Consider the following 26,671-nt stretch of genomic DNA (forward strand, 5'->3'; position numbering starts at 1 on the left):
ATGAGTATCAGTGACAAAAGTTTTCTTCCACTAAATCCCGTGTAACACAATTTAAAAATATTCATCATTCAAAAAGATTTATAAATTACATTCAAATATATACAATCAAGCAAAACTAATCATGGATATGTAAATATTCTTCAGCGATAAGAAACTTAAGAATAAAAGCAATAAAAATAATAAGAATTTCTGGATGAAAAAAATATTTGATTTATAACGTATGTGATGGAGGTGGGGAAATAGCTGAACATTGACAAAACGGCAACAATGTGGGAGATCCAACCTGCCTCCCCCAAAAGAGATCAACAATTAGAGAGCTATCCATGAACAGAGACAGCACTGGGGGAGCTCTGGAGTCCACCTAAGAAACTTTAGCCACACATTAAAACAAAAAGTCTAAGAATAACAGAACAAGAAGAAAAGAAAAACAGCTCCATTTTGCCTGCATCATTGCTCAGAGGGCCAGCATTGCTCAGAGCCACAATGGAACTTCCAGCTCAAAAGAGTTACCCCCCACTGGGAAAAGAAGAGTTGGGTGTACAACCAGCTTCCCCAGCCATTGAGGGCACTGTGCAAAGGTTCCACTTAAACCTCACTCAAGTCAGACTGGCAAAGCTGAGACCTATAGAGACGGCTAGAAACAAAGAAGAAAAGCAGGGGGTTCCAGCAGCAGCCACTCAGCAAGAGTGAACATGGTTCACAGTGACGTGCTCTGCAGACAAATCCAGCAGCCTTCACCAGTGAAAGGAAAGTGATGGGCAGTGCGGCCACCGCAGACACCCTGCAGATTTCACTAGCTTTTGCCCCACAGGAATTAGCAATTGCTGATGTTAGCCATCTGAGTACCTCCCACCCCCTGCCCCCAGCCCTGCTGGAGCCCGGGAACTGCACTGGCAGCCAGCCCAGTCCTCTGAAGCTTCATGGGTACAGGACACCACTCTAGATCACGACAGCTGATCCCCACCCCAGGCATGTACTCAGGACCACCCCTCCAGCTGTGTGCTTTCATGCCACTGACCTGCCACCTGCCACCTGCCACCAGTCTCCACTTCAGCGCACACACCTTCAGGGAGACTGTGCAACCCCAGGAAAGCACACCGACCACACCCAGGCCCTTCACGGGTGCTTGTGGGCCGGAAGCAAGCCCTCTATCCTGTCACCGGCCTCCACTGCCACGCACTGCAGCAAGATCCAGAGAACAGAGTAATGTAGACTGACTCCCAGGGCTCCTGCAGCTGCCAACGTAACCCACGGCTGGTCCCAGCTCTTGTTTCCCGGCCTGAGTCCCAGCAGTAGATGTGTGTCTGCAGCCAGCCCCTGCCACTACGCAGGTACCTGCAGCTGGCCCCCACAGCAGAGCGTGTGCACACTGCTGGCTCTGGCCACCACTGCTGCCTGGCCGGTCCCTGCCACTGGATGTTAAGGCACAGGGGAGGACCTCAGCAGCCCCTGGAACCAACTACAGCCTATGCACATTGCCAATAAATAATAAAATAAATCAAAATGGAGTGGAACAGAACCAACACCAGGAGGAATCATAAGATCCCTGAGTAGTAAAAGCACTGAAATCAAGCATGTTCTAAGAGATATGGAAGTAGAGTAAAAAAAAAAAAAAAAACAATATTAGGTAAGTGTCAAGCACGAATCCTTATCACATTTGTTGATTAAAATCAGGGAGACACAGTTTCAGAAACCTCTGGGGATAGCATATCACCCATGGTGACTGAATATAGACAAATTGTCACTCACCTGTTTGCACAACAGAAAGATATTTTCAGGTTTAACAAAGCCTTGGGAAATTTGTTAATTAATTTTTCTGTAAAAATCAAGAAAGTGCACTCAAGAGAACCACTGATTGAACGTAAGAAAGAACACAAGTGTGAAAACAGTATTATAGTACCAATGTATAATGATTATCGAATTGATATTGAAACTCCACAGGATGAGAAGATTGATATAAGAGGAGAAATATTGTCAACAAATATAATTATTAAACTTTGTGTTCTAAAATGGAGTCATAAAAGAACATAGCTGCATAATGTTAGATTTACAAAGGGGAAGGAGAGTCAGAGACAAATAAAAAGGAAAGGCAAAATTAAGTTTGTACATGATTTCTTATTTTCCTTGTTTCCATTTACAGAACCCCTGTTAGCGGCAAATTGTCTTCAATTTAGAAATTAAATTGGGCCTTTGACTCATTGCATCCGAGAGAGTGAGATGGGTCACCAGCAGCTCTACTGGAGCCATCCCAGGAAATCTGGCCCCAGTTCTTGAGACGTCTGCTCAAAATGGTGCCTTCTGATCCATAAATATGGCCTCGATATGTGCCACCAGTGTTTTCATCAGTGTGCGAAAGATAGAGGTTCTATTAAGTTGGATGAAGTGAACCTCCTTGAGTGGATCATCCAAGAGGCCTACCTTAATTGCAGATATTCAAGATACATACCTTCATGCTAACTCACTGTACATAAAATAAGTATACTTCAATTATGAGTGTTTTAATGTGTAAAAAATTAAAGTTACAAATTAAAATTAAACTGGGATATTCAGAGAATTCAAAATGTTTGACTTCTTTTTTTTTTTTTTTTTTTTGAGAGAGAGAGCAGTGGAAGGACAGGGAGAGAGAGAGGATGGCAAGCAGGCTCCATGTTTAGCACAGAGTCCAACTCTGGGATCAATCCCACCACCATGAGATCACAACCTGAGCAGAAATCAAGAGTCGGACACTCAACCAACTGATCCACCAGGAGCCCTGACATATTTTTTGTTTTGTTTTGTTTTGTTTTTTTAAGTATCACAAGTTAGGGGCACCTGGGTGGCTCAGTCAGTCAAGCGTCAGGCTTCCGCTCAGGTCATGATTGGCTCAGGTCATGATCTAGCAGTTCACGGGTTTGAGCCCCATGGCAGGCTCTGTGCCAACAGTTCAGAGCCTGGAGCCTGCTTTGGATTCTGTGTCTCCCTCTCTCTCTACCCCTCCCTTTCTCACTATCTCTCTCTCTCAAAAATAAACATTAAATTTTTTTTAATGTATCACAAGTTAATATTAAGTATTACATTACAAATCATTATCTTTATTTTTTTTTAAATTTTTTTTTAACGTTTATTTATTTTTGAGACAGAGAGAGACAGAGCATGAACGGGGGAGGGGCAGAGAGAGAGGGAGACACAGAATCGGAAGCAGGCTCCAGGCTCTGAGCCATCAGCCCAGAGCCAGTCCCGGGGCTCGAACTCACGGACCGTGAGATCGTGACCTGAGCTGAAGTCGGACGCTTAACCGACTGAGCCACCCAGGCGCCCCCACTATCTTTATTTTTTAATGTTTATTTATTTTGAGAGAGCTAGAACAAGCATAAGTGGGGGAGGGGCAGAGAGAGAAAGAGAGAGGGAGACTCCCAAGCAAGCTTAGTGCTGTCAGCACAGAGTCTGACTTGGGCTTGAAACCAACAACTGTGAGATCATGACCTGAATCAAAATCGAGTGGGACGATTAACCGACTGAGCCACCCAAGTGCCCCTATCTTTATTTTTTTTTTAGACAAAAATATATTGAATGCCAACAGGCTGATCCAAGTTTTCTTTTGTGTTAGAAAGGAAACCGTAACATAACAAATTTTGAAAATTAACGCTAAAAACATTTTAAAAATACCAAAAAAACATAAAAGATAAAATTCTATTAATTACTTAATACACCTCTACAATACTTTCTCCTACTTTATATCTGATATTTTTTTTTAATGTTTATTTACTTATTTTAGGGAGAAAGCGAGCATAAGCAGGGGAAGGGCAGAGAGAGAGACAGAAAATCCGAAGCAAGCTCCAGGCTCTGAGCTGTCATCACAGAGCCCCCTGTGGGGCTGGAACCCACGAACTATGAGATCTTGACCAGAGCCAAAGTCAGATGCTCAATTGACTGAGCCACTCAGGTGACCCTATGTCTGATATTCCTGATTATGTCTTCATGATTTTTTTTGTTTTGCTTTATTCACTTTTTAATTTACGTACAGTAAAATGCACTCTTTTTGATGTACAGTTCTACAATTTTGACACTATTATAAGCAAAGTACAGAGGAGTTCCGTTACCCCCAATAATGTCCTCTGTGACCAGCTCCTCAAAACCACTGTCCCATTTTTCTCTTCCCATTAGTTTTACCTTGTCCAGAAATCAGAATCACAGAGTATGTTGTCTTCTTGGTCTTGCTGCTGTCATTCAGCCTAATGCATTTGAAGTTCACCCATGTTGTTACATTCGGCAGTAATTTTTTCCTTTGTCTTGCTCAATAGCATTCCAGTGCATGGAAGTTCCATAAGTGTTTATGAATTCTCCCATTGAAAAACATTCGGGTTATTTCCGGTTGGGAAAATTATGAATAAAATACCTGCAAAGTTTTTTGTGGGAACAGAAGTTATTTCTTTTGAGTGTCACTACGGAATCATTTCTAGGTAGTATAGGTGTATACTGACCTTTATGAGGAACTTCTAGACTATTTTCTGAAGTGTCTGTCTCTAATTTTGCATTCCCACCAGCAATATATGGGAGCTCCACTTGTATATTTTCACCAGCACTTGTCTGAGTTTTTTGTTGTTGTTCATCTGTTTGTTTTTCCCATCCTAATATGTATATAGTGATACCTTATCATTTTAATCTGCTTCTTTCTAATAACCTTTTTATGCATTTGTTGCCTGCTATGTGTGTTCTTTGGTGAAGTGTCTAATCTGATCTTTTGCCCATTTTTAACTGAGTGTTTGCTTTCTTAATGTTACTTTTGAGAGTTTCATATATATTTAGTACGTCTTTATCAGATATGTGATTTAAAATATTTTCAGCCTGAAAAAAAAAATAAAAATAAAATAAAATAAAATATTTTCAGCCTGTTTTTGGTTTGTCTTTTCATGAAAAGTGAAAGTGACTTTGGTAAAGAAATTTTTAATTTTGATGAAGTTTAACCTATCCATTTTTTTAATTGTGCTTTGTCATCACACAGATACCAAATAATCAATTCTAAGAACTCTTTGCATAATCCAAGATCACAAAGACTTTCTCCTAGAAATTTAGCAGTATTATTTTTCACATTCAAGTCTATGATCTATGATCTATGACTTGGGGTTAATTTTTGAGTGCAAGGCTAGGGTCTATCGGAGGGTTTTTTTGTGGGGGGAGGAAATGTGTGTTTGTTTGTTTTGGCCATGGATGTTTAATTATTTTATCACCATTTGTTGAAAAGACTCTCCTCTCCATTGAATTGCTTTTGCACTTTTGTTAAAAGCCATTTGACCATTATCCGTGTTGGTCTATTTTTGGTCTCTCTATTCTGATCTGTTGATCTATGTGTCTGTGTGTCTACCCTAGTACCACACAGTCTTCTTGATTTCCATAGCTTTATAGTAAGTCTTAAAATTGGCTGAGTTCTCCTAGCATTTTTGTTCACATTCAAAGCTGTTTTGGCTTTTCTAGTTCTTTTTCCTTTCCATATAAATTTCGTACTTTGTTACTATCTGCAAAAAAAAATTCAGATTTTGATCAGGAGTGCATTAAGTCTATAGATCACTTGAGTATTCTGACATGTTAACAATATTGAATCTTCAATCCAGGTTCTGTATAGATTTTGTGTATATATAGATAGAAAGACATGTGTGTATATATGTATATATATACATATATATACAGGTTCTGTATATATTTTGATAGATCCTTACTATTTTATTTTTTTTTTTTTGTATTGTATTTTTGGAGATTTTTTGGTACCATTTTTATTCAATTTTCAATTGTTATTGTTAATGTATAGAAAGATAATTTATTTTTAGTGGTGCCTGGATAGCTCAGTCAGTTGAGCATCTGACTTCGGCTCAGGTCATGATCTCATGGTTTGTGAGTTCGAGCTCCGCGTTGGGCTCTGTGCTGACAGCTCAGAGCCTGGAGCCTGCTTCAGATTCTATGTCTCCCTCTCTCTCTGCCCCTCACCCACTCGTTCTCTGTCTCTCTCTTTCTCTCTCTCGCTGTCTCTCTCTCTCTCAAAAATAAATACACATTAAAAATTTTTAATAAAAAATAATAATAATAAAAAGAAATTTATTTTTGTATATTGACCAGGTATCCTGTGACCTTCATAAACTCACTTGTTAGTTATAAGAGCCTTTTTATAGATCCCTAAGGATTATGTACATAATTCTGTAGTGCATTAAAAGGGATAGTATCATGTCTCCCTTTCTAATCTGTATACTACTTATTTATTTTTCTTATATTAATGCACTGCCTAGGGCTTTCACTATGATTTTGCATAGTAATGTTAAAAGGGGGCATCATTGCTTTGTTCTCAGTCTTAGTAGGAAAGAATTCAATGTTTCACCATTAAGTATGATGTTAGCTGTTGTTTCTTTGTGGATACCTGTATTCGTTTGCTAAGGCTGCCATAACAAAGTACCACAGACTAGATACAGAAGCCACAAAAATATATTTCTCACAGCTTTGAAGGGTTGAAGTCCAAGGTCACGGTGTTGGAACGTTTGATTTCATCTGAGCCCTCTTTCCTTGGCTTGCACATAGCTGCCTTGTCACTGGGTCCTCTCACAACTTTTTCTCTGTCTGTCCAAATTTTCTCTTCCTATAACAAGGTCCCTCATCGGATTAAGGAAGTTCCTTGCTATTCCTAGTTTGCTGAGAGTTTTTTCATGAATGGATGTCAAATTTCGCCAAGTGCTCTTTTGCATTTTTTAAATGATTTATGGTTTTTCTTCTTTAGTTTGTTGATATAAATTGTATTGATTGATTTCTTTTATGTTTCAGTGGTCCTGCATTCTCAAGATCCTCATGCTGTATTATCATATTTTATACTATTGAATTTGATTTGCTAGTATTTTGCTAAAGATGTTTGCATCTATGATCACAATAGACAATGGTCTTTAGTTGTTGTTGTTTTTGTTGTTTTTCCTGAAATGTCTTTGGTTTTAGAATCAGGGTTAGGCTGAGTACATAAAACCAGTTGATTCTCTTGTATTTTCTAGAAGGGATTGTATAAGAATGATATTATTTCTTCTTCAAGTGTTTGGTAAAATTTGCCATTGAAGCCATCTAAGCCCGAAGCTTTCTTTGCTGGAGGTGTTTATGAATTCAACTTCTTTGATAAATATAGAAGAACTCTTCTGGTATAGCAATGTTGTTTATTATTATTATCATTATTATTATTATTATTATTATTACTGTTTCCATAGAAGAGAAAGATATTTCAGTCTTTCTTTCAGTGTAGTCAGTGGATATTAGTTATCTTATTAGTGATAGAATACAGAAAACACAAGCCTTCACACATTGACATATTCACTATTTGTAGTAGAGCTATAGGTTTTTGCCCCACAACACAGGAAGTCTGATATATTTAACACAATTTTTAAACAATTCGCATCAAAGAAAATGAAAACATGTGGTGTTTTTATGAATACCACTTTATTTTATACTTTATTAAATATATATACTCTATATACTTATAAAAGAATACTTCATCAGTTTGTTTATATTATAATATATATACAATATACATCTTATTTTCAAGTGTACATCAATATTTATGATATAACAATTTAGTAAGCCACAAAAAAGTCTAACTAAATAGATGACTACATTAATTCTTATTTTTAATGCATTGACTACAATGTATCAATTTATAAATTAAAAGTAAAATACTTGTAAAAGTTTAGAAATATTTCCTAATAAAGTAATTGAATTGAAGAAAAGTCTAGAATATTTAGAAAAAGATGAAAATAATGAATATAAATATAATAAATTCAGTTAAAATGTTTTTATTAAAAAATAATTTTTAATTTATATTCTCTTATTATTTAATAGACAATGTGGCTAAAGTTATAAAAATGTGGATAAAATTTAAAGAATATTAAAAATGTAATAAATCTAAAAATCAAAATGAGAATGATAAGTTTCTAGTAAATTTCAATACGAAATCTCCAGATTTAAGCTGGAAGCCTTACAGAGAACTATTTCAGTAGCAAATTGGAAAAGTCATCCAAGAACTATTCTCAACCACAGTTGCGGAAGGAGGTCAGTTAAACCTGACAAGCCTTTAGAGAAATCTTTCAAGCTTTCAAATTGATGATTTCCTTGTAATTCACATTTAAAAGGCTAAAAAATTTCTGAAATTACTGATTTATTTTATAAAACAAATGTGGTCTTTCCCACTCAAATCTGTTTAATGACAAAACACTCTATCTCACTTATGAGCGTAGGTGTGAAAAATCTATTTTTTAAATGATGGACTAACATATAGAATTTAGTTATACTATATGAAACAATTTGTGATAACTAAGAAAGGCAAGAATTTCCCAATATGAAGAAGTCATTTTAAGCAGCATTTTAGTTCAACAAGAAAAATATATAATAAATTTAGTAGAAACTGAAAAGATTTAGGAACAGACTGAGACTCGCCTGTGCCTCATCAAGAACCCTGGAGAGCAAGACAGTGATAGGAGGGTTCCCAGGGTCCTGAAGAAGAGGTTGCTGACATGTGTTTGTTTCTTTTTTTTTTTTTTTAATTTTTTTAATGTTTATTTATTTTTGAGAGAGAGAGCACAAGTGTGAACAGGGGGGAGGGCAGAGAGAGAGGGAGACACAGGATCTAAAGCAGGCTCCAGGCTCCAAACTGTCAGCCCAGAGCTGGACACTGGGACACTGGGCTCTAACCCATAAACCATGAGATCATAACCTGAGCCCAAGTCAGACATTTAACCGACTGAGCCACCCAGGTGCCCCAACACGTGTTTGTTTCTGAGTGCAGGAAACCAAGAAGAAACCATTGCAGAGTCTATGAATAAAGGCAGCTAATTAGAGCTGGGATAATGGCCAATAGCAGATTGTGCTAAAGGAACTTGGTATCAAGAGGAACCAGAACCTAAGAATTACTATTTATGAGATGGATGGAATGGAAACAAAGTAAAGATGAGCAGACTGACAGGAACCAGATTTACAAACACAGGCCTAGGTCACTCAGGTTTTTCCTCTCATGCAGTCTTGTGGGCTTTACCTGGCTAGAAGTGGCTTCCTAAAATTATTGAACAACACCAGAAAAGTTATCTGATAAATTCTGATGCATCATTCCCAGTATTCAGTAACATAGTAAAGAATACCTATGTTAAATACTCAAGTAGCATTTTAAAGGCATTTCCTTTAAATAAAAATATATGCTCCAATTTATTAATATTGTGCTTAAAATTCTGGTTTTGCAATAAATGGAAAAATGAAAGCTCTGGTTATAAAACAAAGAAAATGAGTCAATATACGGTAAATATGGAGAGAAAAGCAATCATTTTTATTATAATTTTATCTATAAAATCCCCAAAATGTACTAAAACAAATTATTAGAATTATTTTAAGAATTTAATAAGGTTTCCAGAATAAAAAATATATACATATCAAACATGATTAACATGACCTGAAATATTAAGGAATTTTTCTTTTTTATTTAGAGAATTAAAGAATACATACTATATTTCTGGATATGAATGTTATATGCAATGAAATATCAACTAACTTAAGCTAATGTATAGGTTAACATAAGACCAATCAATCAAAAATGGATATGTAGATGGAAATATAGACATAGACATTATACAGACATAGACGTATTCAGATAAAGATATAACTGTACATATAATTTAGTTGATCAAAGAGAAGTCAGAAATATCAAGTTATATATTTTAAATATATTTTAAAGAAAAATTAAAATATAGTTTAATAATATTGCAAATATTTCAAATAAATCTGACTAAATATAATAATTTATTATATGATAAAATATCTGCAGAAATCAATGGAAGAAGTCTTTTTTTTCCCACTAATTGAGGTAACTAGATAGAAGTTCGGGGGATTTTTTTTTTCCCATTATGTATGTCAAAACAAAATGCAAATCACTCTGACCACAAAATCCTAATTTCCCACACTTCCTGCTATTACTACAGACTATGCCCTTTAACCTTATTATGATCTCTAGCTTCCTCATCCCACACACTGGCATGGTTTCATTACACTCTCTGTGCTTTTGGGGGCAACAATTTCAAGGCAGTCCACCCTAATGGTACAGGAAAATTTCCACCTTACCCATTGCCAGTCCTGATCAATTCCAACTACCAGTTTACTCTATGTGAGGGAACATGTATAAATGTGTTTTATAAACTGCAGATTACTACATTAATGCTACCTATTAATATTATTTCTTGATCATGCTGACATGCTCCTGAACACTGCCAGAGACGCTGACAAACCTGAACTGGAAAATCATGCTCTACAAAATCACATGGGCACATTGCTACCTGGACATAGTTTCATCTATCCTGGGGTGATGATCTATGTTGTCTTCCTACGCTGATTTTCACAAATCTTTTTCGCAATCCTTAAGGAACCACTCCCACCCATTATCTTTTATTCTAGGCAGATGGCCTCGTTTCCTATTTGACCAAGAAAATGAGACCTTATGAAATAAGCTCCCTCATTTTTCCTGTTTCTCACTATACCTATAAAACCTCACTAGGTATTTGCAAGCCTTTTCTTGTTCTTCTTGCTATCGGAAGGGAACAAGATACTCTTCTCTTTGCCAAAGTTCACTCACTCTACTCACTTTTAGTCTCACTCTCTACAACATCCTTTGGGATTTTTTCTAGCCCTTTCCCCCATTCTCTGTCATACAACTACTTTGCTACTGATTTATTTCCCTGTACTTCACACCCTGATCCATTCACCATAGAAATAGCCCTTACCAATCATCACACCTCTTGAATTGTAGTCTCCTCTTAACCTTGATTCACATCCATACAGTTTACAACCTCGCTTCTGCTATCACCAATTTACTGAAATTGTGGATAACTCCTAAGCACCAAATCCAATTACTTTTTCTCACTCTTCATCCTACTTCAGCTCTCAACGACATATTAAATTTTCCTTATTTTCTGGAACACAGTATCTTTCTCACTGCTGTGAAAGATAGTTTTGGGTTTGCCTCTCTGGCTCATTTTCCTTTTCGTTTCCCCTAAATGCTAATGTTTCCACCAAGATCACTTTCTCTGGCACTCAGAGAGATTGCACTCAATCACTATACATCAACAAGAACTTCGGTTGTTCCTCTTCATCAAAAGCTACTGTCCCCATATTTCCACTTTCCTTGTAAATACTACATATGACACCCTGAAACCTCAAACCCAAACAGGCAAAATTAAAGTCGTTTCTCTTTAATCTATGTCCAATTAACTTCAGAAAAAAATGACTCTTCTCTTTGAAAATATTTGCTAACTGAATCGTGTGTGCATAAATTTGATCAAGAAACTCAAGGCCATTTGCCTCTATTCACACCCTGACTGAGTAACACAAGACTTCTCTGATTAACCAGACATACGTGGGATTCCCTACTTTCTTGTATTTCCATGTTCACTCCTGTCAATCTCTCCATACTACCTCCTTTAAAGGCTTTTCTATTACTTTGACCTATTAATATTTTTTCTTTTATCAAAACTAATATATACCTATTGCATAAAATTTGGAAAATATAAAACATTTAAAATATAATTAAACTTGGGGCACCAGGGTGGCTCAGTCAGCTAAACATCCATCTTGATTTCAGCTCAGGTCATGATCTCATGGTCCCTGAGATCGAGTCCTACATTGGGCTTTGCACTGACAACAAAGAGCCTGCGTGGGATTCTTCCTCTCCTTCTCTCTCTGCCCCTCCCTAGCTAATGCTTTCTCTCTCTCTCTCTCAAAATAAATAATAAACATTTTAAAAAATAATTAAACCTTAGCATCCAGGACTTGCTTTTATATATATATATATATATATATATATATATATATACACACACACACACACACACATACACACACATATATACACACACACACATATACATATATATATACACACATATACATATATATAACATATATATTTATATTGCTTGCTCATATATATATGTATATATAAACATACATACATATACATAGATACATACATATCTATACATATACCTATATAGACATATATATCTATACATATATAGATAAATGTAGATATGAAATACCAATCTGTTTTCTCTATAAGTGTCATACAGCAACAAAGTCTGCCAATTATCAACTATGTACTCTCAGGTTACTCAACCTCGATAGAGTCTGTTTCTTTAATTATAAATAGAGAAAACTGTACCTATATTGTAGATTTCTTGTATAGATTTTTTTTAAATATTAAAACCAACACAGGTCTTCATATAGTAAGCATGGAATATATGTAGTCTTATTTTTCCCCAATTGGACATTTTTATGTCATTAAATATTTTTCAAAATATGACTTTCAATTGCTCTATAGTTTTCTGTAGCATGAATGATAAAAGGTTATTTACCCTGTTCCCTACTACTTGAAATTTACTTTGTTTCTAATTTTCCACAACTATAAATAATACTGAAATAAATATCTTTCCACAGATCTAACAGCCATAATTGCCAACACTTATTTACTACTTACTGTTTGTCAGTCACTGTGCTAAATACATGCATTATCTTATTTAAACCCTTATTATCATGAGTCCCAATCTATACATGAGGCAAGAACAGGCTAGTGAGATTAAGTAACTTGCCTAATATCAACTGGTAAGTGGAGAAGACAGAATTTGGACCTAGTTCCTCTGACCTACAAAGTCTGTGCTCATAACCATTTCACCATTCTGCCTTCTCAGATTACTGACAAACACACATTCCTGAAACAGGAATTTCTACAATGAAAAGTATTGACACTTGATAAATGTTACAAAACGATACTTTTAAAACTCTATACCAAGTTGTACTCTTACTAGCCCTCTACTTGCTCATGTTTGGGCATTGTTAAAATAACTGTAGCCATTTTGACAGTGACAAAATATATCCTATTGTTGTTAGGGTTGCATGTTAGAGGCTTTAATCATTAAGATGGTATCTTAGATAACCCGAATCCTTTTCTGCTGGCTGCACCTCCCCTTCTCCCTATACGGTTTCTGAGGCAAATGTGTTCAAGGAATAATACTGGGTGGGAAGCAAAGTTTCACTTTATTACTTCATAGGCCACTGCCCAAGAATCCTCAGTGCTCTGTTCTGATAATTAGGGCTTAGAAAATGCAGTTCAGGCCAAAGATCTAAGCAAGAATACTTTCCCCCTAATTGGATTTCTAATCTTGAGATCTTACGATCTTTTGGCTCTCCGTGTGGAGGAAAAAAATTGAAGACTTGCTTTCAGTCATTCATTTTTCATTCATTCTAGAAATTTATTAAACATCTACCTTCTGCTAAGTTTGCTTTAGGAGCTAAGGATACAGCAGTGAATACAATACATAAAGCCCCTCCCTTGTTGAACTCACATTTCACAGATGAGATAAATGTTGTTCATTATTTCCTTCTTTATAGTTTATTTTATCTGTGGATTAAACAAGCAAAATTATATTTTATATATTTTGTATTTAATGTAAATTATGTACAATACTATATGTATAGCATGTGTATAGTATACATGTAATGTAGTATATATATAGTATGCATATATACAATTCCCTTTGGTGTTAGGAGGATGAAGGAAGGAATTCAGGGTAAGAGAGCGATGTGGGCTCCTATCTTATACGGGTGGTCAAGGTAGGCCTTCCTGAGACACAAGCCTGATATAGGGAGAGATAAATGTAAGAGTTTAAGATAAATCCTTCCCACTACACTTCTTTTAATTCGTATTCCTCCAATTATTTTAGTGAGGCTAAATATGTTTCCATACATTTATTGGCGATAATTATATGTGTGTGAATGTGGCGGGGGGTGGGGGGGCTGGGGGGGGGTTGTCTATCACAAAGTCCTATCTGACCCCCAACCAAAATTGATTTAATCTTACTTAAAAGTTAAATAAAATTATATTGGTGTCTCTGTTGTGCTTATCAGAATTTACTTAGTCTAAAACAAAATAATTTTTGTTCATAGTCTCTTCAAAGTGTAAATCTTTTGAGGTCTGGAATTATTTACTCTGCAGTCTCCTTTTATTTATTTATTTATTTATTTATCTATCTATCTCTCTATCTATCTATGAGAGAGAAGGAGAGCATAAGAGGGGAAAGGGTGGCAGAGAGACAGAGAGAGACAGAGAAGCTTAATCAGGCTCCATACCAAGTGCGGAGCTCAATCCCATAACCCTGGGATCATGATCTGAGCCAAAATCAAAAGCCAAATGCTCAGCCAACTCCGCCACCCAGGCACCTCTCTGCAGCAACCTTTTTGTGTAGCTTACTGTGTTGTATGTGGTAGGGGTTCAATCAGTATTGCTTGAATTATGCTGAATCATGAGCAGTCAAGGAGTTTACCTCAGACAGCCTTAGATTAGATTGTCTTCTCCAAGTCTTTGGGTATTTTTGCTTTACTCTGTCATATGAGTTTAGTAAGTAATGGTTTGGGTCCTGTGACTGTCTACAGATCGCAGGGAAAATTGCCACAATATTTTTCATTTTCTTGATGTTATACACAACTTTGTTTCAATATAATATAGTCCTCTGATTTCTAATTATTTCTGCATAAATATTTCATCCCTCCTCTGATTGATTTTCTCTCTCTCTCTCTGGATTTGCATTTGCCCTTTGTCCACACATTGGTGTTATCTATCTTGGCTGTGACAGCTCTATACACCCACCCGCTTCCGGGTCACTGCCAGGCCTTGTTTTCAGCAATTCCACCTCACCCTAAACCAGTACAAAGCCTCAAGGAGCAATTTACACACACAACTATGTTAAATACAATTATTATATTATTTTTAATAACATGATAGTATTAACATCCAATGCACAAAATGAAATCAAGTTGCTTACCCTGCATTATTCTAAGTACAGTCCCCCATCCAAAAGTAGAGCATTCTTATGAAAACTTCCATAAACTTAAATGACATAAAGCAAAGAAGCAATTATCATTAATTTTATAGAGAAAATTTTTTTGAGTGTCACCAGATTTAAAAAACACAACCTCTCTCAAGCTTTTCTAATACGTTAGGAGACACCTTGCTAATGGATGCACAAAATAAATTGAGATGAAGCACGGATGCTCACACAGTTCAAAACTCTGGCAGCTTGTCGCTGAGTGCAGTTCCCAGGGAAGGAGCTAGGCACTCTCGCTGCACAGGGTTCCCACCGCCTCTGTAATGATTCACTGGGAAACAAATGTTGGCCGCCATCTTAACTCTTTGCCTTTTTCATAAAAGTGAAAATCCTCTTCAGATTTCTTTCAGTTGGTGAAAACGGGCACTAACATAGGTCTATCATAAAAGCAAAGTGGCCTAACGTGATCTTTTGAAAAATGAGGGATATCCGTACATAAAAATAAATGTTGGAATTAATGGGACATATTACTAAATAAAGCCAAGCTACTATACTATTAGAAGTGGTGAGGGGTGCCTGGGTAGCCCAGTTGGCTGAGCGTGGGACTCCTGATTTTGGGTCAGGTCATGATCTTACAGTTCATGAGTTCCAGCCCACTCAGGGCTCTTTGCTGACAGTGCGGAATTCGCTTGGGATTCTCTCTCTCTCTCTCTCTCTCTCTCTCTCTCTTTCTCTCAAAATAAATAAACTCTTCAGAAATGGTGACGTTAGAACCTACTTGTCTCTTCATGGCTTAACATCATGATGTGTAGGGAATTTAGCTTTGTTAGGTGATCATTACTAGTTATGATCCTATGATATACTGAAACAGGAAAGAATAGTGTGCTTGAAAGGACATAAACAAGTCTCATACATCTATGGATCTGAAACAGCCAAAACAGCAGGCAGCAAGAGAACGACATTAACTGAGCTCTGAGAGTCCAACAAGTCTGTGCAGAGCTGGATGCCACAGTGGTAGTTGGAACAACAGTAGCAGCCACAGGATCCAGAGACAGAGGAGGTCAAAGAATGCCAAGTGGTGCAAAAGGGGTGGCTGATACAGATCTCCTTCTGGTGTTGAACTGTCACTGATGATGTAGTCTACATTCCAGTGTCAGATTAGGCAAGCAAATCTACTTCATGGAGAATGCAATTTGAATGAGGTTTGCACCTATTTCTGCTACACAAGACAGTCTATCATTAAGAAATAGTTAGCTATAGGGCGCCTGGGTGGCTAAGTCAGTTGAGTGTCTGACTCTTGATTTTGGCCCGGATCATGATCCCAGGGTTGTGGGATCAAGCCTCCCATTGTGAGCATGGAGCCTGCTTGGGATTCTCTCTCTCTCTCTCTCTCTCTCTCTCTCTCTCTCTCTCTTTTCCCCCTCCCCTGTTCACTCATGCTCTCTCTCTCAAATAAAAAAATAAAAACTAGCTCTTCCTTGCCAGGTGGTTAATCCACTGCTTGTGAGGCAACATAGGGCTTTTAATATTCTAAATGCAACATCTCAGAAATGCAGAGTCTATCTCTTTAGCACTGGAAGAAACTTAATGCTCCAAGATTTGACTTACAGAACAGAACCTTGAAGCTCAGAACATTCACATATGGTTTGTTAAAAATCACAGCTACTAAATAGCAGGATGAGGGCAGTCATATCATAGGTGTTCTAACTCCCTGCCCAGGGCTTTTAATACCACACTTCACCATAAAACATCGTGTCTTCCCTAAACCTCACTGGTAATGGCTGTGAGATAAGTTGCCTGGATTCTGGCCCCCTCTATGCCACACCCACAAGGACTCCTCTAACCTTTGGACACACCCTGAAAATCAAGAACCCAACCCCTAAAACACAAAGATTGTATCAGTTTGTAAAGAATAATAGCTAGGGATGCTTGGGTGGCTCAGTCAGTTGAGCATCTGACTCTTGATTTTAGCTCAGTTCATGATCTCACAGTTCATGAGATTGAGCCCCATGATGGACTCCATGCTGACAGCTTGGAGCCTGCTTGGGATTCTCCCTCTCTCTCTCTCTGCTCCTCCCCTGCTTATGTTCAAAAGAGAAGGAAGGAAGGAAAGAAAGAAAGAAAGAAAGAAAGAAAGAAAGAAAAGAAAGAAAGAAAGAAAGAAAGGGAGAGAGAGGGAGGGAGGTGGAAGGGAGGGAGGGAGGGAGGAAGGAAGGAAGGAAGGAAGGAAGGAAGGAAGGAAGGAAGGAAGGAAGGAAGGAATAATACAGCTAGCATCTAAGACTCATCAGAGCTTTCTGCACCAAGTGTAAACAGGTCTAGCTGCACCAAGAAGGACACAGCCTACCACAGGGATTGTGTGTGTGATGTTCAAGTTCTTAGTGCAAGAGGGCTGCCCTCCAAGGCTCAGTAGCAGGAGAGGGCTTCTAGGCTCCGAAGTGGTCTTTCTTCCCAAAGAAAATATCAAGAGAAAATTCATCCATGACCAGAAATCGCCCGCTTCAGAGTATTGGTGCTTTTTCTGGGAGTCTAGCTGGATGTACGTCCTGATCATCATATTCCTAAGCAGGGCTCTGAGCAGACTGTTGGCTTTTTCCTTCAGAGCTTAAATTTAGGAGATTGAATGAGAGGCTTCCTTTCTCAGAGATTTCAAAGTCATCACTATCCGTTGATGTCTGCATGCTTCACTGTCTAAAATGTTTCTGATTTTCAGTCATCAAGTATTAAAAGAATGCACATTTGCCATTAAACTCTTATACTCAGCACTATATAGGATACCAGAATATATGAGGTACACGGAGCTCACCATTTCCTTCTATTCATGGATAGGTAGCAAAGCAGTTTGAAAATTTAATAGAAATACAAAGATTTATTTTAGACACAGACCTAAGGAATTCAATATTTAGGAATAATTAATGTATTCAATTCTGATGTCTGAGAAATATTCTGACAATCTGAGGAAAACAGTGTGAGAATGACCCATCCTTATACACATTCTACCACAAACAGTATATTAGAATTCACGAGTAGAACTTGTAAATAATTTCCTGTTTTGTTAACGCACAATTATCAATTCCCTAAGACCATCCACGTGAGTTAGTACTAGTTCAATGGAACTGAGTGAGAGCAACAGGTAAGTGAAAAGATGAAAATGAGTAAGAAAGAAAAGTCTCAGATCAGACATTCTTGACCCCATAAAGGTCTAGATGACATAAACAGACTTCACTGATCAACTACAGGACTGAAATTACCAACATTCCTCTTTGAAAAATATACTCATGGCCTGGGGCACCTGGGTGGCTCAGTTGGTTAAGCATCAACTTCAGCTCAAGTCATGTTCTCACAGTTCATGGGTTCAAGCCCCACATCAGGCTCTGTGCTGACAACCTGCTTCGGATTCTGTGTCTCCCTCTCTCTCTGCCCCTCCCCCCACTCATGCTCTGTCTCTCTCTGTCTCTTAAAAAGGAATAAAAGTTAAAAACAATTAAAAAAAAGAAAAATATACTCATGGCTTTGTACACTGTGTATTACACTTATAATAAAGAAGTAGAAAATATTTTTCAAATATCAACATTAGAAAACACAAGTGTGCTATTCAAACTGTATTGATGAATAAAATATAGTATTTAACAACTGTGTAAGTAGTCATATCTTCTTTGATAACTGTGTTGAAAAACAGATAGTTAGATATAGGTATAAGAAGCTAAAATCTGGGGGCGCCTGGCTGGGTGGCTCAGTCGGTTAAGCATCTGACTTTGGCTCAGGTCATGATCTCATGGTCCGTGAGTTCAAGCCCTGTATCGGGCTCTGCTCTGACAGCTCAGAGCCTGGAGCCTGCTTCGGATTCTGTGTCTCCCTCTCTCTCTGACCCTCCCCTGTTCATGCTCTCTCTGTCTCAAAAATAAATAAACATTAAAAAAAATTTTAAAGAAAAGAAGCTAAAATCTGCACTGGGTCATTTTTCTATTTCTTCTACTTAAGTACAGAAAAAGACTACTAACATCTGCTCCAAATTCTCCCTAAAATCAAAATTAAAAATTCATGGGGCATCTGGGTGGCTCAGTTGGTTAAGCATCCAACTCTGATTTCAGCTCAGGTCATGATGTCATGGTTTGTGAGATCGAGCCCAGTGATTCTCTCTCTCCTCTCTCTCTCTGCCCCTCTCCCACACATCTGTATGTGCTCTATCTCTCAAAATAAATAATTATTTTTTTAAATTAAAAATACACATGAAGATCCAGCAAAGAGTCAATAAAAAGGAAATATGTATATGTTGATCTCTTTATAATAAGTTTTAGTCTAATTTTAGAAATTTGGGGCTTCTATTACTTTAAAGAATGTTTGTTTCTAATGTTTTTAATACTTGCACTTCAAAATTGATTTTTTTTCTGATCCTTAGAGCCCCTAAATTATGATAGGATAAACATTTATGAAGCAGTGACCTGGCGTCCTGAAAATCTAGAGCACTCCAAAAGGTTCTAATTTACCTTTTAACGTTTAATTTATAATTATTATGGTGGGTTGCATAGTGTCCTGCAAATCCCCCCACCCCCAAAATTCTTGTCCATCCAGAACCTCGCACTGTGACCTTATTAGGAAATGGGATCTCTACAGACATAATTAGTTAAGGATCAAGATGAAATCATACTGGATTAGAGTTAACTCTAAATCCAGTGAAAGTGTTCTTGCAAGAGTCAGTAAAGGACACAGATAGACAGAAGGAAAAGGTCCTGTGAAGACAGAGGCAGAGAGTAGCTATGCCACTGCAAGCTAAGGAATGCCTGGAGCCAACAAGAGCTTGAGAGAGAAGGAAGGATTCTTCCGTAGAGCCTTCAAAGGGAGTGTGGCTCTGTCAATATCTTGATTTCAGATTTCTGGGCTCCAGAACCATGAGAATAAATTCCTGTTAACATTTGTGACAATCTGTTACAGCAGTCACAAGAAACTGATACAAGGGACAAGATCCAGTCCAGTTCCTAAATCCACTGATGGAAGTTTAACCTGTAAGCAGACAAAAGCATTCCCTTTACTACTGGATCTCAATTGAACACATTACTTGAATCAGTTGGAAATAGCATGTGACATTGGTGCTAAAAAATTAATTCTCCTACGGTTCTTAATTTGGGAAAAAGTTAGTTCAATAACAAGATGCATAACAGACATCTTTATCCACCTCTATTTTATCATATGTTCTCCCATTTAAATATTTTTGAAGTTAATATTAATTTAAAAGTTATCTTAAAGTTCAAAGTTAAATTGCAAATTCTATAAAATTACTTTTTTCAAAATACTATGGGTGCTAGTCTCAATTTAGCCTTCACATCTTACAAGATGTGATAATCAAATTTCTTTTTTTTTTATTTACATATATATGGTATTTTACCTTCTTTTAAAAATCATGAAAAAATAAAGTGTAAATTCAACCCTACCCTTGCCATAGATGAGATGATCTCAACTGTCATTTCACAAGTTGGACCCAAGAGTGACTTTATTTATTTTTTCCTAAAATTGCTTGTCACGTATGAAATGGCTCTTTCAGACTTTGCCATTTCTGCATTCTTTTCCTGCCCACAGACCAGTAGAGGTTGGCACCACCTGGTCTTCCTCAGGGTATCCTGTTCTGTCAGAATGTCAAGGCCAGCAGGGTTCCAGTATTACTTACCCTTTATGGGCTATTGTTCCTACCAACTGTATTGTTGTTTTAGGTTGTCATCTAAAGGGCATGTAATATTTATGGCCAATTCAATGGTCCTAAACCACAGTAGCAAGAACCCTTTTAGAGACAATCATACCCTTTTAAGGAAATTATAGAGCTGGCCATGATTTGCTGCCTACAAAACCTACCAGACCAAATTAGAAGTCAAAACCAAAATAATACAGCTTAGCAGTTGAGATTGATATGAACCAAAGAGATACACATGGCCTAGAACACTGGACATCAGAGAAATGTCTTTGTTCTTTAAAACAGAAACATGACAAAGTTTTCAGAAGGTGATCATATGGTTAGTCTCATATAGGAGCTTAAAGCAGAGAAGAACAACTTTTTGGTTGCAGTTTTTTAGATCACATGAGAACGGGGAGAGTTGTCATCACTCAGGGAAGTGGGTGTTTTACCAGTGAGCCCCTGAGTGCAGGTGGCTGGGTTCATATGAACGTGTTGACAGGGGCAAGGCCAAGGGACCCTTAAGGTAAATAGTACCCCCTGCCTTGGAGACCCTGTTCCAGGAACCCTGCAGAGCAGGACAAAATGACACGACAGAACAAATACATACCTCAGCACTACAATCTCCATCTCTCAAGCATCTAAGGATCCATCTTAAGAGTAGGAACAACAGCTTGTCCCTATCCCGTAAAATGTCAAACTATATGCCCAGAAAGATAAAGTGCCTGTGGAACTAAATGGTGCCCCTTGGGTTCCTGATATCTGCTATAAAATATATTTTTAATCTGTTGATTTTTTTCTGCTTTGGCTTGTTAGCAATGTAAATTACTACTATGCTTTAGGATGTTTATGAACTCTTTTTACACTGAGTTTGGACTAGACCCAAACTCCTTCAGTGAGTTTTTAAGATCCTTCTTAATTCGATCCTTTCAAACAGCTTTCATTCCTTCTTCTACTCCTCCCCTTGACCCTGAGCTCCAGCAAATCTGAAGACTTCCATGTTTGGAGGCACTATGCTGGATATAAGGTTACAGTCATTTCTGTCATAAAACCAACAAGAACTATAGTAAGTACAGTAAGAGCTACATGTATACAAGCACCTGACCCAGACTTAGGGTCAGAGAAGGCTTTCTAGGAAAAACGTCCAGAGCAGCATCTGGGTTGGGCAATTAAGGTTGCATGTATAAATACTCTTTACAGAGGAAACAGCCAGTGCACATGCTTGGAGGTAAGGAATTCCTTGCAAACATGACAAACGTTCTTTAGCTTATCCATAGTTTCAATTGTCAATGGTGTCCAAGTGCCTGTTAATGTAGGTGAATTTGAGATGAGTTCTCAACATGAGTTCCCTCCCCCCACCCCCGTTCTCCTAAATTGTACAAGTTTCCTGGGCCCAAACCAATTATAGGAAATAAAAAATAAGCCTACACAGATTAAGAGTGGGATGATACATGTATCATTTTGTGAACTTCCCTAAGTATAAGTATAGTAAGTACAGTATTCTTCCCTAACCTATAATGCCTGGCCCCATGTGGCTCTGTTATTTGTTTTATTTCACTCACTGTTCAAGTTCTCACTCTTCATTAGATTGAAGGTCTGTGGTCTCCATGAAAGACATGTCCTGAAAGCCAGCTTGGCTTTGAGCAGCTGTTTCTCTTCTGTAATCTTTTATATTTCATACAATTCAGGTTCATTGGTCTCTGTGACAATATCCTCATTTGAAAACACAAAAGCAAAGCAAGAACAATGCTATTAACCATGCATGCTAAAAACATGAATCTGCCCACCTCCATTTTGGCCTGACCCTCTCATTTATCATGTCTTTGCCTCATTCCCAAGTTCTTCTAGTCATCCCCCAAGCTACTAGAAAAATATGTTGGATGAGAACTTGGCAAAATATGGTCCTTCTTTAGCTAAATGTACATGTGTAATATACATATGTGTTCAGAAAAGAAGTCGGCAGAACTAATTTCACATACACCACAGTGGCACCACATCTGTTCTCCATAAATGGCAGTTAAGGGGGGAGAATTAGCTTGGAGTTGTCCCTGAGACTAGAAACTCTTGTGTGTCCAATTCCTGGCACTTTCTTTTGACTGATAATATGATGCTTCACAAATATTTGACCCTTTTGGTACTCAATTTTCTTCCTCGTAATGTCTACTGGTCTCTATTCTGCTTCCCACTGTGTGTGCCTCCTAATTTCTGTGTATACTTTTCACTGATTTTGATAGGTGATCAATTAAGAGGGAGAAAGGAGATATACATGCATAAAAAAAAAAAGAGGTGTTTCCGGTTTTCAAAACTACTTGATTAAAGTCGAGATGTGAGGTACAAATATTGTTCCTGTATGTCTACTTTTAATGCCAAGTTGTAATGCTAACTTTGCTCACATTTTTGCCTGTCACTTATGGCATTTACTTCCTACTCCAAAAGATAAAATATTATGTTATAATTATAGACGTTTACTAAGAAATCCTTCAATTTAATTTTTAAAATGTATCTAAGGCTGAAACGCAAAAACAGATCAGCCCATTTTTTAACGTTCTAACAGTAAATAAATTCTAATTATCTTTATGTGCTGGCAGACTTTTAAAAAATTAAAGTTAAAATCTTAATAGCAACAAAAATGAAAATGTGTGGCAATGCTTTTCTTCAGAAAAGCACAAAGAAATTTATAAATACTACTTCAACCATTCTAATTTAAAACGATTGCATCATGTAAGAGTTATAAACAATTGTTTCTTATAAAATTACTTCCCATACAAAGTTTAGTATCAGCTCTTATAAGTCATTTCCTATGATTTCTGAATCATTTGGCGAGTAGTTACACATCTGTGCATAACAGAATGACTTAAATTACTATAACTTCTGATTCATCATGCCCCCATCCTATTTAATATTTAGCTGTATTTGCTCCCAAACGTGAATGTCAACAAGGACCAAGGTCTCGCATCAATAGTCTCCAACCTATAGCTTTACTGTTAGTTCCTCCAAAGACATTTTTGCCTCTTTTCTTCTTCTATTTTTTTTCTTATTCTAAGTTCTAAGCTATATGGTTTTGTCAGGTAAATATACAGAATTTTAAAGCTGGAAAGAAATCTCAAGGTTGACTAGTTTCAATCATTGAATAATGCAGGAATATCATCTTAAATTCTCTGGAAGGTAATCCAGACTCTAAACAGTTCTAGGAGGGTGAACCAACGAAATCACAAAGAAGCCAATTTCTTGTGTTTCCAAATTAAGACTACTTGCCCTTCCCAATGCCTGATGAGAACAACATCCCTGCAGGCTTTTGCAGGACTTGCTCCCTAGCCACATTCCGGTGTCCGCTTGAATGTCACCTCAGAGAAGCTTGCCAGTCACTCTTTACTCTCTTATCCATCTTTATTTTTCTTCATAATACTTATTGTCACCCACCATTAAACTATAGATCTACTTGGTTTTCAGTTGATTATCTGATGCAGCACAGAAAATTAGTCCCAAGAAAGCAGGGACTGTATTTTTTTTTCTTTACCACTGTGTCCCCTGTTTCTAGAATAATGCCTGGCCTATAGTAGATGCCAGAAATAGTTGCTGATTGATTGATTATTGAGCTTAAATGGGCATCCCTGTATCTTTCACCCACTGATCCAAGCTCTGCTTTTGGGAATAAAATGAGAGCAAACATTCTTCTACTGAACAGCCAACATTTGGGTATTTACTAACACTTTTGAAACTCTTTCCTTACAGAACCATAGTACATGGCAGTAGAAAGCATTTTCAAGAGTATGATTTTAAAAGGCAATTTTATCATCTCAAGGCAAACAAAGTGCAAAGTCAATTTGGGGATGAAGACTTGGGACTTAAGATATTAGAGGTAAGACTGTGATTTTGGATTAGGTGGAATTGGGGAACAAGGAAGAAATATAGATTATTGCTATTTTCTCTATTTAAGGGCTGGTACAGAAAATGAATTACTCAGTCAATACAACAGCTTTTTTTGATGGTATACTATAAATTCTAACGAGTTGTAGGAATGGCCACAGTATTAATTCTTTTTTAACCAAAGTTTTCCATGTTTCCTGGGGAATTAACCCATAGTATCTTTATCTGTAAATTGAGGACATAGACATGATCTTCAAACTTTCTGATAGCATTGACATTGTCCTCACAACCAACTTCCATCTAATTAATAAGTAACACCTGCAAGGAACACAGGTCTTCTGCTGAGGTTGGAGATGCAGAGGTGGGGATGAGGACCTGAGCAACATGGAGAATTTTTGAATAATCCTTTCTCAGACTGAGCTAGGAAACTTTAAAGATCATAAAAAAGAGGACATCGTGTACCCATGAAGAATCCATTTAGGGATACGGAATTAGAGTCAGCCAGCATCTCACAGATTGGGGTCTTTCTCTACTAAGGTTCTATGGAGAAGGGAAAGCATATTGTGTGAGTGGCCCAGGTCTGAGGCTGGTCAGAGTGGGGGCCATAACATTTTAATGTAGTCACAAGGTTGGTATTCTCATCATGGGTGTATGTGCTGGGAGAGAAGTAAGCACAGCCAGATAAGGACTAACCCTTGGTCAAGCTGAAAGAAATAAAACAGAGTAAATGAATAAGTTTGTTCAATAGCACAATACATTATGGAAAGTTGAAATACGCCCCATAACTATTTACATTCATGGATATACATAATGTGTATTCTTTATTCCTTTCCTCACCTTGTCTTTATCAGTCCTGGCTTTCAAAGTACAGTAAAATCTTGGATTGTGAGCAACTTGTTCTGCGAGTGTTCCACAAGATGAGAAAACATTTCTAATAATTTTTAACTTGATAAACAAATGATATCTTGCGATATGAGTAGTACATGATGCCAAATGTCACATGATCACAACTGAGCCAATGGTTCTTGAAATTCACTTTGATATACAAGTGCTTTGGATTACAAGCATGTTTCTGGAATGAATTATGCTCGCAAACCAAGGTTTTACTGGTACCTTAAATACTTGCACTAGACTAAAATGATTTCTAAAATCTCACTATTCTTTGGGGTTTCATAACTTTTTATTCTACTTTTTAATGATTCTGTATTTGGAAAATTCTCTTTATTCCCTATACAAGTGTCAAGAAAATATTATCAGAATGACTAAAACTAGGTATTGTGTATTATCCTATATAACTGATATGTATACCTCAGTGTGATTTGAGGTTTTCTACGTATCTTTCTTACTAAAGGGAGTACAACTAATTCCCAATGATGATGATGATGGAGGACGCTACTAACATGGATAAATTCTATCCACAGACCTCATTTTTAGACAATCATTTTAATTTCCTCTTCAACAAGCCTTTTATATAAGTTCTATCACTCAAAAAATTATTTGGCTTTCAGTATCATCTGCTCACTAAAAAGGCAAGCAGTCATGAGTAGAGGAAGGCAAAGTGTGCAGAGGTGGCCACATCGCCCATCTTCAGCACAAGGGTCCCCCGGGGTTAACCTGTGCCCTGCCTTCTTACTCTCTATAAAAGCTGCACCCTCTTTGTCCTTCAGCAAGTCAGCTATCAATATTAAGCAACCTTCCACATGCTAACCAAATCCTTTTCATTCACCTTGCTACTTTTCTCCTTAGATTGCCTTCATCTTCTCTTTGGAAAATAGGTCCAGCACTGGGATCTCCAACCTGTATTATCACAGCATATTTTTTCCATGTTTCTAGTCCTCTTTGCGGGTCTCCATTTATCATCATCACTTTCCTTTTTCCAAAACAATGAGCACTTCTCTAATGACTAGGCTGTGGCCCAGGCTTCTTCACCTTTCCTTCCTTACAAATATCCACATAAGGACCTTGTCACCAAAATATTTACTGATTGCAGCAATTCCTTCCTCATGTTCCCGGTGAGCTTTCTTCCCCTTTGCCAACACTCTTCCACCAGATAAAGACATTGTTACCTGGAGGAAACCAGTTTCCTGTCTGCAATTTGCTGAGTCACATCTTGCCATTACTCTGATATAATCATCCAACTTTTTTTTTTTTTTTTTTTTTTTTTTTTTTGCACCATATCCTACAAAGAGTGTGTCTCCTCATTCAGCTCTTTATGGTTCCTCAGCCAAAATAAAAGTTCAACTTCTGCATCATGGGTGCTTCCTTCAATTTCTCACTGGCCATCAATCAGATCAAC

General features: G+C 37.3%; 1 pseudogene; it reads left to right on the forward strand.

Moving 5' to 3' along the window:
• The first annotated feature begins 2,217 nt into the window (after nucleotides 1-2,217).
• LOC109262165 (40S ribosomal protein S29-like) lies at nucleotides 2,218-2,457 on the forward strand (annotated as a pseudogene).
• The last annotated feature ends 24,214 nt before the right edge of the window (nucleotides 2,458-26,671 follow it).

This window comes from Panthera pardus, unplaced genomic scaffold (assembly GCF_024362965.1).
Source record: "Panthera pardus isolate Hobbes unplaced genomic scaffold, ASM2436296v1 HiC_scaffold_13, whole genome shotgun sequence".
Lineage (NCBI taxonomy): Eukaryota > Metazoa > Chordata > Mammalia > Carnivora > Felidae > Panthera > Panthera pardus.